Source organism: Balaenoptera acutorostrata, chromosome 3 (genome assembly GCF_949987535.1).
Source record: "Balaenoptera acutorostrata chromosome 3, mBalAcu1.1, whole genome shotgun sequence".
Lineage (NCBI taxonomy): Eukaryota > Metazoa > Chordata > Mammalia > Artiodactyla > Balaenopteridae > Balaenoptera > Balaenoptera acutorostrata.
Window position 1 is genome coordinate 33,002,372 of NC_080066.1, and position 18,219 is coordinate 33,020,590.

At 43.5% G+C, this 18,219-nt stretch overlaps 1 long non-coding RNA gene across 2 annotated transcripts in view; it reads left to right on the forward strand.

The window, feature by feature from the left end:
- The window catches only part of LOC114236020 (uncharacterized), a 53,922-nt gene extending 38,468 nt beyond the window's left edge, over positions 1–15,454 (forward strand). The window contains exons 4-5 of one of the 2 annotated variants that reach the window (XR_003622063.2): positions 6,715–6,804; positions 14,450–15,454. This is a non-coding gene — a long non-coding RNA (uncharacterized LOC114236020). The remainder of the gene's footprint in view (positions 1–6,714; positions 6,805–14,449) is intronic. The other variant, XR_003622064.2, reaches the window with a different exon arrangement.
- Positions 15,455–18,219: the final 2,765 nt, after the last annotated feature.

Here is an 18,219-nt window from a genome sequence, read left to right on the forward strand (position 1 = left end):
CCCTGCCTGATGGGGTGGCAGTGTCCTTTGGTCCTGGCCTTGGGACTCCTCACTTCCACACCTGGTGCAGTAGGTAGCGGCAGCTTGTCCAGGGCGAATCCAGTCACACTGTGAGATCCCCTTTCTCTTTCCATCCTCCCTTGAGGACCATCCATCCTGATCCACCAACATCTCCAGGTATTAATACTTCAAATGAGTTGCCACAAAACTGACTTCATTCCATCAAGCTACAAATGGTGACAAGACAAGGATTCCAACCCCTAGCATCAACACAGCTGAGTACTCTTGAACAGTGCTCCCAAAATTTCTATTCACACACACTCAATAGCCCCACGGCTAATCAGCAAAGCCAACTGGGACCCCATGTCGTTGCTTCTTAGCAAGAAGTAGCCCAAGATGATGTCATCACCTAGATGTCAATGATTTGACTTTGCTGATCTGTCAGGGGAGAAATGTGGAGCTTAACAATAGAACAGCCATCTTAGGCTGGGGAGGTCCTTTCAAGATAAGACAATCCCACCCTCCCCCAATGGAAAATTACCAGCAGTTACAAGCAGTCAGCATGCCAGGAAGATGGAGCAATGACACACCCAGACCTAACTACCATATGGGTGGAACATTAACCCAAGGGTGACCAGAAGGGACCATAAAAGAAGCCCAGTGTCTCTCCCCCAGGTACAAACCCCCTTTTGATCTCGCCCACTGCTCCCTTGCAGTGTACTCAATAAATCTCACTTTCTACCCTCAAAAAAAAAAAAAAAAGAAAAAGAAAAATACCCTTGAGGGCTCTCTCTAAAGAAATTGAGGAGTGGCCCTGAGCCAAGAACATCCCATCTGGTGTGTGTAGGAGTCACCCTTGTAGATCACCAACTGGTTCCCTGCTTGTTACCCTAAGCTAACAAGGCCACCAGAATGCACAGAACTCTCTCTCAGCTTTCTTATTGTTTCATCTTTGCATATGAAAACAAGGACCATCATGCATTTGAAGAAATCCTCCAGAATGAAAGAGAGAGACCAAAGAAACAGAAAAAAATGACCCTGGAAAAAAATAGATTAATTTGGGGGAACAAAAGGGAACTTAAAAAAAAACACACCTTGAATTAGTATCCATAGAGACTCTAGAAGATATATTCATTAACCAAGAACAGAATCCCATGAAAAAGTAATGGTTAAGGAAAAAGAAAGCACTTAGAAATTAAGAATGACATCACCAAAAGAAAGTTCAAAAGAAGAGATGGAAGATAAACATGAAGAAATACTTTAGGAGGTTGAATAAAAAGACAAATAGAAGGAAAAGATGAGAGAATCAATTGAGGAGGGTCAATATCTGAATAATTGGAATTCCAGAGACCTAGAACAGAGAAAACAGAGAGACAGAAATAATAAAAAATAATACAAGATTATTTCCCTGAGCTGAGGGCACACCAAGTGACAAGAACAAGGAAAGAAGACCACTACCTAGCCATACTGTTGTGACATGTCAGGCCACTAAGAAGAGCTTAAAAAACTCCAGAAATAATACATGTTATCTCAAGAAGAACAAGAGTTAGATTAGCAGTGGCTTTCTCATCTACAGCACTGGATTCTGGACAAATAGAACAATGCCTTCCAAGTTTTGAGGGAAAATTACTATTATTAAACATTTTCAAATGTATTAATCCATTTAAAAATAATAAACACATTATATGTTAACATAAATGACATTTTAATTAAAAGTAACATTTCTGGAAATCTTTTTAATGTCTGGTTAGTAGAAGACAGCTGGAGTCTCATATCTGCTTCTGCCTTCAGTCTGTGTGATTTCTTGTTTTGGTTGAGGGAAAAAATTTTAACCTAGAGTTCTATACCCAGCCAAACTGAAATTAGAAGGTAATATTAAGATATTTTCAGACAATCAGGGACCCTGAAATGTTACTTCCTACATCCACTTTTTTGGGGGGAAGCTATTTGAGAATGTGCTGCAGCAAAGCCAAAGAGTAAACCAAAGAATGCAAAGGCCTGGGGTTCAGGAAACTTAGGAAATCAACCCAAAAAAGCGGTGAAGAGAAAGTCAGAGGGAGGTTGTGCAGACTGCTCTGTGAAAGAGATCCTTGGGGAAAAGGGTGACTTGATAGAATAGGTGATATTATGGAGCATGTGGAAAAAAAGGGAAATATTGATAATAGAAAGTGGAGCATAATATAAACTGATAAACTTCAGGAGAAACAAATAGGTGTGAAAGAGTGAGCAGTAATCCTCACTCAGCAGTGAATGATTGTCCTAGAACCACAAGAATGCAAACACTGCTTTTTTTTTTTTTAACATCTTTATTGGAGTATAATTGCTTTACAATGTTGTGTTAGTTTCTGCTGTATAACAAAGTGAATCAGCTATACGTATACATATATCCCCATATCCCCGCCCTCTTGCGTTTCCCTCCCACCCTCCCTATCCCACCCCTCTAGGTGGTCACAAAGCACCAAGCTGATCTCCCTGTGCTACGCAGCTGCTTCCCACTAGCTATTTTACATTTGGTAGGCAAACACTGCTTATTGAATTTCAGCATTTAGTTACATCCTGTTGACAGAGCAAAGACAACTTAATTTTTGTTTCAGAACAGGATGCTCCTGCTATTGGTGTTAAAATGCAAAGGTAAAAGTACAGCTGGCAAAAATAGAAATACAGAGGGAGGGGAAAATATCAGTAGCTGAAGGGAAGCAAGGGTTACTGAGCTTCTCATCTTAGATAGGGGAAGGAACTGATGGAAAAGGAAATACAGCATCAGTTTGTTGCTCACATTTACAAAAGTAACCAAAAGAGGAGCCCTAACTAGTGCTGTGACTATCAAGACATTGGGGAAGGGTGAAGGGAAGCGGAGAGGTTTTAGACAGCCACATCCTCATCTAATATAGCAAAAACTCAGCCATGCAATCAATTGATAAATCAAGAAATAGTGGTGGAAACCTATTATATCGTGAAATGGAGTTAAATGCCAGATCAGCTAAAAATATAGAGACGGGGAGAGGAAAGGCAGGAGATTGCTGCCTTTATTAACTGTGTTTTAAAATTAATTTAAGGACAAAAGAAAAATAAATAAATAGGTTTGTGTGGTCCAGGCCACCAATATACATGATCAAATCGACTTCATTCATTCTTGGCTTGTGTTTGTGATATTGAGGTAGGGGAGGTAGAAATTAGAATCTGGTCTAGTCTCTTTCAACCTACATATCGAATTTAGACCAGAATGCTCCAGAAGAGCCTTCACTGATCATGCTACGCAAATGAAGACCCACTCTTTTACACATAACATTGTTCTTTCATATTGAATCCTATCTCCGTAGGAGGACTGACAAATCTTCTCTATTATCAACCATAACTTAATCTACTTTCAGTGGAGGGCTGTGGAGGTGCCAGTAGTCAGAGGTGAAATGGGGTAGAAGACAGCGTTCCCTCTTACAGTGGCTTCCATGGTGACCATGACTCCCAAGGAGAGACTCTGAGAAAAGTCTTGATCTGTCACCTGCCACCATCTTGGTGAATGCATTGGAAGATCGATCCAGATGCTAAAGAAAAGCCAGTTCATCAAATCGAGCACTGGAATCAAAACTGAGATTTAACTGCAGCTTCTGATATTCAGAAGGGGGAAGAAAGGCACAAAGAAAGCAGGCTTTAAGGGACCCCTTCTAACCAAAAGAGGGCGATTCTAAGTCAGGTGACCGACCACATTAAGAATAACCAACCTGGTGTACCAGATGTAAATGGAGGCCTGAATGCCAAAAAAGTCTCAACTTCTCTGACTGGAAGAAATGTCCCGTTATCATCATGTAAAGAGCAGGGACTCCCTCTAAACCAAACTTGTTCATCATGGAGTTCATTCAGTAGTGGTTTATTTAGAGCCGACTTAAGATTTGGGGGAAGAAGGAAGAGAGATTTCTTGGTCTCAATTGCATTTATCCATGAAATAGTCTGTAGGCTTCTGGGAGTTGATCTCTATAACTCCTAAAGATATAGATTTTTTTTTTTTTTAAGAAATTCACGTTCTTTTATTTATTTATTTATTTATTTATTTATTTATTTATTTATGACTGTGTTGAGTCTTCGTTTCTGTGCGAGGGCTTTCTCTAGTTGCGGCAAGTGGGGACCACTCTTCATCGCGGTGCGCGGGCCTCTCACCATCGCGGCCTCTCTTGTTGCGGAGCACAGGCTCCAGACGCGCAGGCTCAGTAATTGTGGCTCACGGGCCCAGTTGCTCCGTGGCATGTGGGATCTTCCCAGACCAGGGCTCGAACCCGTGTCCCCTGCATTGGCAGGCAGATTCTCAACCACTGCGCCACCAGGGAAGCCCAAGATATAGAATTTTGGCAGTTATCTGATTAAATTTCCAGATGTGGATTTCTTGGCTAAAAATGCAGTTTGATGATGGTAGTGGGCATTGACCACATTTTATGGATTCTTGTAACCTTTTGAGCCACGTTGCTACATTCAGAGAATTTCCAGCCTTACAAGTCCCATGTTCTTCCCTAAATGAGAACCTTGAAAACTTATTTCCCCGGCTTGCTTGGTGTCTGACACACACACACATGACCTCATATATATTAATCAGACTCATCTACTTGAGGCTCTAATTGGAAAGAGAGGAAGGTGAGGAAGAGGCTCTGGGTGGAATCCATTTTGCCGATGCAGGTGCTGCCGAGACACCTGACTTTCAGAGGTGGGGTGACTGCAAGGTGGAGTGTCCACAGTGGGACAGTGGAGGTGGCAGCAGTGAGGGAGACTTCATCAACAAGACAGTTTTGTGGTGTGGTTTTGCTCATTGATCTGGGAATCTTAGGCTCCAGGCTCAGCTTTCCCAACAGGTCAGAGAGCAATGCACCATCCTTTGATGAACTCCTTTGCTATTTAATCAGTTACACACAGTCTCTGTTGCTTGCAGCCAGGAACCCTGATCACTACGGTTGTCTGTGCTGATCCAAAGAGCCAGATAACTGCCAGACTGCTCTGTCAAATGAGAGTATATCCATCCAGCAGAAGTATGGTTAATTTATGTACTTATGAACTTATTTGTTTTGTACAGACAACCATGTATGATTAAGGGTGGGTGGGGAAATTGGTCTCTTAGGGACATGAATGAAGTTTGAACTCCAGTTTTAGAGACAGTGCCCCAAAGTTTAATATGCTGACATTTTATTTGGTTTTCAAACAGAGTGCTAGCTAACTTTGACTCTGACTTATTATGGCAGGAATGGCTGACAATATAATTATTGATTGTGCCTCTCAGTCATCTTATATTGTACAAAAAGTAGATCTTTATTCCTCATTGAACTTCTGGAGAGTGGGTGGGTTTTCCTGCTTCCATGTGATTATGAAGGAACTGAGGTTTGGATATCTTAGAAAATGTTTTCATTGTATTATTTTCAAGTGCACTTAAATCAAGTTGTTCTTTAAAAATTTCAGAAGAAATTCAGATTCAACATGAGAATGCACCAGAAGTCTATTTACTAAAGGTCAGTTCAGTCCAAGTTTTCTGAAAGGATTATTTTTAAGTGACAGAAATGACAAGAGAGGGCCTCAGATTCAAAGACCATAACTTGGCAGGATTTCTATTGTGGGAATGCCAGCTCAAAGAAGACACTAGAAAACAATTTTTCTGGCAGAAGATCAGAATTTTAAACGAGTTTGTGTGATTTAATACCCACAAACTGGCAAAGTGGGTCTGTGATGGCTTAAACCCAAAGGAAACTCCCAGGACCCCTTAGTCATCCAACAGGAAATAGGCTTCTAAGGCAGTATATTCTTCAGAAGGGAAGTATCTCCCTAATCTCTGATGTCATGGAAAATAATGGACAAGAGATTTTCTCAGTGTGCAAAATTGGGGGCACCCATAGTGATAGACCAAGAAATTCACCCCATGGCTAGACATTGGCGCCCTTGTAATCCTTGTATAGAGGATGTGGCCTACACTATTGTTTGGAGACTGTGCTTCTTGGTTTCCCCTTTTTCCTTTTCTCAACAGGTGTGTGTGTGTGTACCACTATTTCCCCACCATTGTATACTGTGTTAGGGGTGGTTAAATGTATCATTTAATCATAGATTGTGTGACCATTAGGAGCCACATCCAGTTCTGACTGAGAGAAATGCACAAGTGTTTCTATATATTTGATGTATGTAGGATAGTTGCATTGTGTTAGGTGGGCATTTAAAGACAATATGCAGGGGAAGAAATGTGTGTATATGTGCACGTATGTGTGTGTACACATGGTGGGCATTCAAGGGGTGGTTGTAGGAGACTGCTTGAGTTTCTGACTACTCAGCACAATTTTCCACATCCTTTCTCTGATAAAAGTAGTTCACTTTTTCTTTGGAAAACTATCTCTGCCTCAAACTCTGTTGTTTTTATGGGATTGGTTTTTTTGTTTTTTTGTTTTTTGGCTGTGCTACACGGCTTGCGGGATGTTAGTTCCCCGACCAGGGATTGAACCCAGGCCATGGCAGTGAAAGCGTGGGGTCCTAACCACTGGACCGCCAGGGAAATCCCTGATGGGATTGTTAATCATGGTGACTAATATTATTTTGGCTGCAGAGTTGGGGCACGTGACCCAGGCCTCTACCATGAAGAGCAACCATGCTCTGGACCACGGTGACTGTTTTAAAGATGAGCATTTGACCCCAATTGGGCTACCAGAGCCCCAGCTGAGATTTTTCAGCTAATGGAGAAGACTGTCTCTTTTCTACTAGGCTTGGATGATGTGAGCCTGCAGATGCCAGTGGCCAAACAGCCTGCCACATGCAGAGAACAGGATTCACTCGTACAACAGCTAGTATTCGGTGAGTACTTACCGTGTACCAGGTGCTGTTCGAAGTGCTGGATATGCTTTATCTCATTTAATCTATGCAACAACTCTATGAAATAGGTTTTATTATGTCCTCATTTTGAGAACGTTGAGACAAAGAGGGGTTAAGTAATGTATCACTTACATTCATGGTGGAACAAGGGTTTGTATTCAGGAAGTCTGACTTTGTAGCTTGAGGCTTTAGCTGCTGCGCTACATTGTTATGCTATGCTGCATGGCTAAGATAAGCAGAGAAAAGCCAAACAGAAAGAACTGGAAGAGGGAGAGGGCAGAAGAACCCTGATGATATGATTTGAGGAAGCCAGGACAAAGAGAACCAGAAGACGGAGAGAAATGAAGCAATAAATCCAGCTGTGTTGAAGCCAGCTGTACTTCAGGGCTTCGCAGGTACTGAGCTCATGTTTCTCGTTAGGGCTTTCAATGAGTTTGAGTTGGGTTTATGTCGCTTGTAACTGGAGGCGTTTGAACCTGTACAACTATATATTATATTCTGTAGCCTCGGTGTCCAATAGAAGGAACCGTTCTGCATCTGGGATGTCTGATACAGGAGCCACTAGCCACGTGTGGCTATTGAATCATTAAAATGTGCCTAATGCCCTGGGGAACTGAAGTTTTAGTTTTATTTCATTTTAATAAATTAAAATTTAAATAGCTAGTAGGTACTGTATCGGACAGCATAGATCTTGAGGACACAGCTAAAGCTGTTCTCAGAGTCCTACATTCCTAAACATGAAGGGGTGAGAATTAGTTAGTTATTACAACCCAAGAAGTTGGAAAAGTAATGAAAAAACAAATGTAAGGAAAAGAAATGAAAGATTTATAAAAATGAAAACAAATTACTGGCTCAGAAAATAGGACACCAGAACATAAATCCAAGAACTAGATAAATTGAAATAAAAATATACACATAATGAAATTGGTAAATCACTAGCTAACCTACGCAAGACAAGAAGGAAGAAAGCACAAATATATAAATTTGGAAATAAGAATGGAAAAATAATCATAGATATGGAGGAAATTAAATAAGTTTTAAGAAAATGCTTTACTTATCTTTATGTAAATAAATATGAAAAAACTGGATTATTCTCTTGGACAGTGTAAATTTCCAAAATTGATTGTATTATAGATAGAAATGAAGCCAACCAATGGATTGTCAAGGAATGAAGTGGGAAACTTGCCAAAGAGCCGCCCCCTCCCCAGCCTGCCCAGCTGAGAGAGTTAAACAGCCTCATAGCATTCTAGTCAAAGAAATTTAATCACTCCCCATTGCTGGGCATTTATGACTTTACAAGTGTTTTTCAAACAAAGTTTGAGGACTTCAAAAGAAACGTTACAGCTTTTGCTTTAAGCCAGCATGATATGGATTTCAAATGCAAAGAAGCATAAAAAAGAACCATAGAGATGAACTTCACTTATGAAGAGCAATACAAAATCCTAATCAAATAATAGCAAATGGAAACAATTAACAGAAAGGGGACTTCCCTGGCGGTCCAATGGTTAAGACTTCGCTTTCCAGTGCAGGGGGTGCGGGTTCCATCCCTGGTCGGGGAGCTAAGATCCGTCATGCCTGGCAGTCAAAAAACAAAAAAGTAAAACAGAAGCAGTATTGTAGCAAATTCAATAAAGACTTTAAAAAAAAAGGTCCACATCAAAAAAATCTTTAAAAAAAAAAAAAGACAGAACCATAACCAAGAGGGGCTCACTCCAGGAGTTAAAGATGATTCAATAGTAGGCAGTGTTTTCTTGTACTTCATTTATTATCATTCTTGATTTTTAAAACAGATTTATGAAATGGGAACTGGGAAAACTCTTAACAATACAGATATTTCCTCAATAAAACAAATATATATCTCATGCCAAAGTCAGTATTATTCTTAATGAAGGAAACTCATTTTTTTGTTGTTTTGTTTTATTAACTTGGCCACACTGAATGGCATGTGGGATCTTAATTCCCCGACCAGGGATCGAACCCAGGTCCTGGCAATGAGAGTGCCGAATCCTAACCACTGGACCACCAGGGAAGTCCCTGATGGAAACCCATTAACATGATTAAAGTCAGGAACAAGATAAGGATGCCCACTGTCACCACTGTTATCTGATAGTATTTCCAGAGTATGAACCAATAAGAAAAGAAATGAGTATAAAAATTGTAGGGGAGGGGGAAGGGTAAGTTGGGACAAAGTGAGAGAATGGCATGGACTTATATATACTACCAAATGTAAAATAGATAGCTAGTGGGAAGCAGCCGCATAGCACAGGGAGATCAGCTCGGTGCTTTGTGACCACCTAGGGGGGTGGGATAGGGAGGGTGGGAGGGAGATGCAAGAGGGAGGAGATATGGGGATATACGTATACGGATAGCTGATTCACTTTGTTATACAGCAGAAACTAACACACCATTGCAAAGCAATTATACTCTAATAAAGATGATAAAAAAATTGTAATGGAAGAGACAAAATTGATTTTATTTCCAAATGCTATGGTTATGTAACTGGAAAACCCAAGGAATCAACTGAAAAAAACTACTAGAAACAGTATGAGGATTCAGTAAGGCTGCTGGTTCCCAACTCAATATACAAAAATTGGTAACTTTCTTAAATAAAATAACACTTTACTAGTTAATATAATGGCATAGAAACATGATTATATGCACAATCACATTCATATTTAATGAAATCAAATGAAAACAAGGACTTTTTTCATTTATCAGATTGATAAGGTTACAAAATGGATAGTATTTAAAAGTGCAGGGAATTAGACATTCTAATAAAATATTGGTGACAGTGTAAAATTGGTGCAACTTCTTTTGTAGGCAGTTAAACGTTATCTAGCATCATAAAAATATACACACCCTTTGACCCAACTATTCCACATCTAGGAATTTATCCAACATATAACTTTCATATACACATATGCACAAATACATATATACAAGGGTGTTTATTGTAGCATGATGTGAGACGCCAAAAGATTTGTAAGGTCAGGAGTTTCCAGCAAAGGGGCAGTGATTAAATATATTTGGAATAGAATACTATACGGCTGTTGAAAAGAATAAAGTAGATCTATGGGTACAGATATTAAACAATCTCCAATATATATCTTAAGAGAAAAAACCCATGAGAGATTGAGCAATGCCTGTAGTGTGCTCCCATTTGTGCCAAGAAAAAAAAAAAAACGATATATTAACAGTAATTTCTGGAAGGATAAAATAAAATAAGTAAAACCCTATTAACAAGTGACCAGAGGCTCAGCCATGAAGGAAGATTTGCTCTTTCATACGTTTAATGTTTTGCCATGGGTATGTGTTAACTTTTCAATTAAGATGGCCAGTATCAACCTGTGAATGAATCCAATATTCATCTATTCATCCATCTGTTCATTCATATAGCAGGTATTAAGCCTCCTGCTCCTTCTCCCCACACTTCTGTACCAGGTACCATGCTAGACCCGGAGGAGACAGCAGGTAATAAGACACGCATGTTCTGGTTTCTTCCTTTATAAAGGTTTAACCCTCTCGACTAGGGTTTTGCCACTCAAAGTGTGGTCCGTGGACCAAGAGCATTAGCATCATCTGGGAGCTTGCTAGAAATGCAGCATCTTGGACCTCATCCCAGACCTGCCTTTGAGTCAGACTCGGCATTTTAACAAAGTCCCCAGGGTATTCTTAATATGGTTTGAAAGCGCTGTTCTAGGGATCATCCCCAAATACTGCATTCGCTTGTTCGGATATGGTTTCTGGACTAGAAGAGAGAGGGCGTAGTTACAGCTGCTGGGAACGTGCTGACTGTACTCATAGGAGTAGGGGCAAACAGGTTAAATACCCACAGTCCAAATTGTACTATAACTTTACATTAATTTTTGTCCTGCCTTTTCTCTCAGGAGTTAACAGCAAAATAGCTTTGCTGTGCTGTTGCTATGGCAACAGGGTCTAATAGCGCTTTTACTTTTCTCCCATTGCTGTAGCCTCCCGACTGGTCTCTGTGCCTCCAGCCAAGCCTGTTTTCTGTTCATCAAAGTTGCAATCAAACACGTGGCAACAGGGGCAATCACAGGCCCTGTGTGATACAGCAGGTGCAGTAACTGCCTAACTTTGCATTAATTTAGGGCTCTTCAGGATTACGCTCGGCCGAGTCTTGAATTCAGAGCATAGTCGCCCCTTCCCACAGAGAGAAAAGCAGCTTCCTTGCCAATCATGTATTTTCCACTTTTAAGTTTCTATAGTATCTTTTTGCTGTATATCGTAAAAAATTAGAAAATGCAAATCAGTAAAGAAGTACACAATCTCTCCAAGTTCACACATGTGTCTCATTTTTAGTGACTGTGCACTATTCCATTGTTGGGTAAAATGACATGGTGCATGTGAAGCACTTGGTGCTCGGCCCAGCACATGGGGAGGCTACGAATCATGGGCATTTTCATCCTTTCTTCTCCCAGGTGATGAGGCAGGTCCTGGGCACACACCTTCCCTTGCAGTTCTAATGGCTTCTATTCATCTCTAGCATTTCAGCCTTCCGAAGGGCTTTCCTAGGTATTTCTGGTGTAGGCACAAACTCACAATTGACCTTGTCCAAAGGACAGTGCCTGGAAAGGCAAGCACCAGGCACCCCATAAAGGGAGCATCCTGTAGACTGGATCATACCTCAATTCTTAAAAGGCCTTCTCTGTAGCTGCCTCTTCTTTTCTTGTTTGCTTTGAAACAAAGATCTAGAGAATTAGGGGACAATGATGCCATGTAGAGCAGTTCCTTGACCTCTAGCAAGACTAACCCATTTCACGGATGTGGTAACTGTGGTCCACGCCCAGGTCCGCATGGCCAGCAAGGGTCACTCTGACATCGTGGCTCTTGAGCTCATCCTAACCCAGGCTCTAGCTTGCAGGCTGTGGGGAGTCCGCGGTAGAAACAGCTGGTCAGAGTTCCAGCTCCAGCTCCAGGAGCTGGGATTCAGGGGAGGTCCCTGTGCACAGACACACATGGTGTGGAGTGCGGCCCTTCAGAGCGGGGGTCTGGTATTGTGCTGAACCACCTGTATAATGTCGGGCAAGTTAATTAACCTCTGCAGTCTGCAAAATGGGTTCAACATAGTGCCTACCTCACAGGGTTTTTGTGAGGATGAGGGGAGATGATCAAGGACTCGGGGAGGCTGGTTACAGTCTGCTATTCAAGAGCTGTGCACACCTGCAGCGCTCACCCTTGGAGGAGAAGCTTTTGGGCTGGATGGTGGGGAAGGAGTCATCCTTGCCCAGCCTCTGGACCTCCCCGAAGCCGGAGTATTGAGATGGAATGGGGTGGAGGCTCCACCCTACATAGGGCTAGCGGAGACTAGGCTCAGCTCAGGCCCTGGGGTGGGGGCATTAGGGGGACTGCAGGGTCAGGGCGGTGATGGGGCTACGGGGGCGGGGAGGGGCACCTGGCAGGCCTTGGAAACTGAGCTCCGTGAAGGATTTTATCCCCCCGTCCCATATGCCTGCCCCAGAAGAACAGCAGCCTTTCAGAGGAGGGTCTTTAAGGCGCTGTTCTGCCCACCTGGCAGCGCTGGGCGAGTCAGCAGTGGAGTCCTGGGCATCCGGACAGTCTAGGCCGAGGGAGGGGGAGAAATGGAGTTGCACCCTCACCGTCCACTGTGCCACGGGCAGCGCGGGGCAGCTCACCAGGTTCCCAGAGTTTGGTGCTAAATTTAGAATCCAGCTTCTTAGGGAGCTCAGTCTTTGCTTAGTCAGAGGCGAAATCCAGGGCTGATGAAACTCACCTGCCTGTCCCTGCTCGGCTGGCGGATGCCATCACCCATCGGGGAGGCACAGGATGCTGGCAGTACCCCTCGTCCCTGGCCACTCCCTGGCCACTTCCTCTCTGTCCTCAGGCCTGCGCTGTTCGACTACCACACCAGGTCTCTGACCCCGGCCACGGGGCCAGGAAGCCTGGCACAGCACTGCTGCCTCGGACCTACGAACCGGCAGGGTTCTCCGGGGCGGGGGTGACTTCCAGCTTTGCATCCAGGAGCTTCTGCTGTCTTCTGAATTTAACACCGGGACCATTGGATTCACCACTGGGGCTGTTGGGTCACAGGGACCCTGTCTACTGGTTTTAGGGATCAGTTTTTTCCTGAGGCCACCTCAGAGCTCTGACTCAGTGGAAGTCAGGCTGGGAATAGACTGAGTGCCTACTGTGTGTTAAGCTCTGTGCCGGGTCTGTGAATGCAGGAGCTGCCAATTCAGAGCAGTGTTTAAAAACTAGGAGTTGCTGCCCATCAGTGGATTATGACGACTGGCATTTCAGGAAATGAAGTAAAATGAGGGCACCATAAGTAGAAAGGGTAGATATTGTTTCCCAAAACTTTCGTGTAAGTCAGTGAGTACTAGATTGTAATGTAAAGTGTGTTTCTTACTAAGGGCCAAATTCTAGAAGAGTTTGGGAAACACTGGCCTAGATGGGGAGGAATTCTGATACAATGTGACTGCAGTGGTGGAAAGAGTCCTGGGTTTGAATCCTGGATCCATCCCCAGCTGTGCGATCCTGGTCTAGGCAGTATCTCTAAGTCTTTATGTCTGTTTTTGAAAAATGAATAATAGCGGTGTCTAGCAGGGATTTTAATGAAAGCTAGAGCTGATGCGTCCTCAGGGCTTAGCCCAGTGCCTGACACCCCATGAGGTACTCAGTAAATGGTGGAAGCTCTTTACAATGTTACAGGTGCAGAGAGAGATCTGGAGAGGAGGGAGGGGCTGACTCCTGGGGGCTGGTAGAGGCTTCACAGAAGAGCTGACAACAGAGGCAAACTGAAAAGGTGAATAAGAGCATGTGAAGGGCAGTGGAGGGGAAGGACCACCTGGGAGAGGGACCGTCATCTCTCAAGATGGGGGCACCAAAGAGTCTTCTCTGGGAGCAGCAAGTATTGTTGGGCTGGCTGGAGTGTAGACTCTGAGCTGGAGTGTAGACTCAGAGATGAGCCTGTATGGTGATGTGGGGCCCTTTGAGGGTTGAGACCAGCTGGGACCTGGGACCCTTTGCTGCAGTGCTGGACACACCTCTCCTCAAGCAACAAAATACAAAGAAATTATATGGGACTAAAAATAACTGCGTGCATGCACAGTTGGGGCAAATTCTGGACCCAAAAAGATACAAAAGACCAAAAAACCCAACTTCCACTTCTGAAGAGCCCAGAGCAAAAACAGGGTGTTGGGAGCAAAAGCAGGGTACTGAACATGCCCCCGGCTCACAACAGCACCTAAGGGGTGGGCAGAATGAACACCTAAGCTGCCCCTCTGGCCCGACCCCTGGACATACCTCTACCCTCACCCCATATAAGGAACAAGCTCGCCACCCCCCCCGCCCCACCTCAGCTAGTGAGCAAGCAAGGGAACCTATTGTTTGTTCTCGCTCTCCGCTGCTGCAGCAGGAGCCCCAATAAAGCCTTGCCTGAATTTCTTGTCTGGCCTCTAGTCAATTTATATTGATTGGGGAAGGCCAAGAACCCTGGTTGGTATCAGGGTGAAGGTCCTGGAATTATGGATTGGAGAAGTTGAGCACCTTCCTGGGGGCACAGGGACTCATCCAGGGGAGGGATTTGAGCAGATTTGCCTTGAGGTTTAGCTCCTCATTCTGTGATGCTTTTTTCCATGATTAGTTTTTAGAAACATCTCTCTGCTAGAATCTTAGAGTGGCCTCAAGCCAACAGCCAGCAAAAAGCAGGGCACCCAGTGATACAGCTGCAAAGAAAGAATTCTGCCAACAACCAGAATGAACTTGGAATTGGATTCTTCCCCAGTCAAGCCTCCAGATGAGAAGGCAACCCAGTCAGCACCTTGACTGCAGCCTTGTGAGACCATGAACAGAACACCTGGCTAAGCCTGCCTGGACTCCTGACGCACGGAACTATGAGGTGATAAACTGTGTTGTTTTAAGCTGCTAAGTTGGTGATCATTTGTTATGCAGCACAGAAAACTAGTAGAATATCCATTCCTACCACTCTAAACCACTACATGCTAATCAAAGTTTTCATCCTTTCAGTGTACTTTTCCATTCCAATCTTGTTTTATATCCAATTTATTAATAATCAATTAACATGGTAAATTTTAAAACCGTAAAAGAGTTTATAGTAAAAAGTCTTCTCTTGCTTCTCTGTTCCCAATCACTCTGTTTCGTTCCCCAGGGACAACCTGTGTTACCAGTTTCTTGTTTATCTTTCAAGGGAAGTTCTACATATCTATGTGCAAATCCACTACATATGTATTCTTATTTTGCATGAATGGATTCTACCGTATATACTGTTTTGCACCTTGTTTTTCAGTTAGTGTGTCTTGGAGATTATTCTGTATCAGCACAATCAAAGTTCTTTCTTTTTTAGATGGATGTATCATCATTGAATAACTTCTTTACAAAACAGAAGTAGAGTCACAGATGTAGAAAACAAACTTATGGTTACTGGAGGGAAAGGAGGGGGAGGGATAAATTGGGAGATTGGGATTGACATATACACACCACTATATATAAAATACATAAGCAATAAGGATCTACTGTATAGCACAGGAAAGTCTACTCAATACCCTGTAATGGCCTATATAGGAAAAGAATCTAAAAAAGAGTAGATACATGTATATGTATAACTGATTCACTTTGCTGTACACCTGAAACTAACACAACATTGTAAATCAACTCTACTCCAATTAAAAAAAAAAAAAAGAAAAGAAAAAACAGTCTCCAATTGTTGGGCTTCTAGGAAGTGTTCCATCTTTTGTTCTTACAAACAACAACATGACTTTGTACTTTCGTAATTTGGCACGTGTGTAAGTATTTCTGCAGGAGAACGTCCTAGAAGTGGAATTTTAGGGTGAAAGGGTGTATATCTTTATACTAGTGATAGATATTGCCTCCCTTCCAGAATTCATTACGATTCATTCTTCTGTCAACAATTTATGAGAGCTCATGTTTCTCTTACCCTCACCAAGACAGTATCAATCATTTTGCTTCTTGGCAAAAAAATGGTTTATCATGTGCATTAATTTGAGGTTAAGTATATTTTCATAGGTTCAAGAAACATTTCTGTTTTCTTTTCTGAAATGTGTTTATATCCTTTGTCCACTTTCTTATTTGTTTGCTGGTCTTTTTTATCCCAGACTGATTTGTAGAGCTCTTTATCCATTAGGATAATTAGCCCTTTGTCTGTAATACGAATTGCAAATACTGTATTTTTCCTAGATTGCATTTTGATTTTGTTTACGGTGGTGTTTGCAATGTTACTTTTATTACCAATTTATTAGACTTTCCCTCCCTTGCTTTCCCCTTTCTCCCTCCCCACCTCCTTCCCAGCTTCTGAGTTTGTTATACTTAGAAAGTCCTTCCCCATTCTGAGATAATAACAAAAATTCCCCATTATTATGCTTCAGAAATGTCAGGTTAATACGGCACAAGGAAGTCAGTTTCTTTGAAATTGACCAACAAAAGGACCTCTGGTATGAACGACAGAGAAAAGAGAAATTTCAACTTTTAAAGCCAGAACATGGAGGCGGGTGCAGTCTGGGCAAAGACAGTACACAGCAATCCAGAGATCCCAGCCAAGATTAGCCTGACTCCCCCGGTACAGGTGCCCAGATTTTGCCCCAGTTCCAGGCTCCCTCACACTGAGGACCTGAGGCCCATGTTACCAACAAGTGCCAGCATCTTTACCTGTAAAATGGGAATGCCATTACCTGTCCCACCTTGCCTGCCTTGCTGGGTGGCTGTGTGGAACAAGTGAGACCGATGAGCATGAAAAGGCCCTCAAAACCGTCAAGTCCGTTATACAGGCACCTTGCCCTCCTTAGTTATCCAGGAGAAATATGTCCAGCCGGATCAACACCAATGGCTCCACCATCCTCAAAAGCATCCTGGCTGGAAAACTCCAAGTCATCTTTCACTCCCTTCTCCCCACCTCGTCCACATCCAAGGAGTTGCCAAGACTCTTTGATTCTAATGCTAAAATTTCTCTTGCATGTGTCTTCTCTCTTCTGCTTTAACCATCACTGCCATCGCTCTGCATTCATCATTTCTTGGCTCAGAATGGTTGTTCTCAGTGTCTGCTTGTCACTGGTCCTTTTCTTCCCCAGTCTTCTGCTCCCAGACCTGGGCCCTGGCTTGTCCGTGGAAGGGCACTGGCCACACCTGCTTGGAGCCAGTTAAATATGAATATGGAGGGAGACTATGCGATTGCATTCCCAGCAGCCTCCCCCTTTTCCCCTACTTACAGACCTCAGTTTAGTGCAGTAGCAGGTGGACAGGGCCGGGTTGTACCCCAGGGGCGTGACTCTTTACTATTTTAAGCCAATCATGGTGATGGTAATTCCATACCCCTTGTCATCAGTGGTTGGCTTAGGAATGGGCGTGGGACACAATTCTGGCTAATGAGATGTGACAGGAAGACCACCAGGGGAATTCTGGGAAAGATTTTCTTGCTCTGAAAGGTGAGCAATAAGAAGTGCTGTTCTGCTGCTGTTTGTTGCTGGTCTGCATGTGATGCCTGGAGCTGTGACAGACATTTTGAGACCAGTATGGGAGGGAGAAAAGCCACCTCAAGTTGTTGATGGTGGAAAGGAAAAAGGGAAAGAATCTGGGTGCATGATAATGTTGAACTGCTGAACTAATCAAGTTCAATTGCCCTGCCTCTGGGCTTATTCCATGAGAGAGTAAACGTGTGGAATGTTCTGTATTGGATTTCTGTGACCTGTAGCCATAAGTGGTCTCACTGCTAAAAAATACCACGATGACATCTATCAATATAACAGGTGGCCTGGCTGGGGCAGAGCTGCCACGTGGCTACCCCTGGCACTGGGGACACCTTGTTCTCCAAAGATCTGTTTGCTGGTGTTAATGTGTGTGGGGCTTCTTGGCCTAGAGGAGGAGGGAGGGTTTGGGGTACAAGCAGTGGTGGTGGCAACGGGGAGATGAGGAGAATGGGGGCATAATGATTATCCTCTTCCTTCCCTCACCCCACCCCCAGCCCTTAATCTGCTCTGAGGAATCAGCTGAGAGCCTTGTTGGAGAGAGTGTGGGACCAGGAGCTGTAAGTCATGTTCATGAAGGATGTTGGGAAACCCTGAGCCCAAGCTGCTTCAAGGCCCAGCAGGCAGGGAAAAGTGGTAGCAGGGGGACAGGTTAGGAGGCTCTGCAAGAGTCCAGATGGGCAGCAGAAAGAGGCCTGGCCCAGGACAGTGGCCGGGGGGCAAGGAGGGGGCTGGCTGGCTCTTCCTGTGGGAAGGGAGGAGGAGAGAAGAGCCCACCAAGGGCCTCAGTGGTGAGTGACCACAGAGCCTGGATCCCGCACTTGGCAAGCTGGGAGTGATACATCCTGACATGCCCTTTGGCTCCTTGGTGATGATGTCACGTTGCTGGGGCCAGAGTGGGTCATGGGAGGTGTCACAT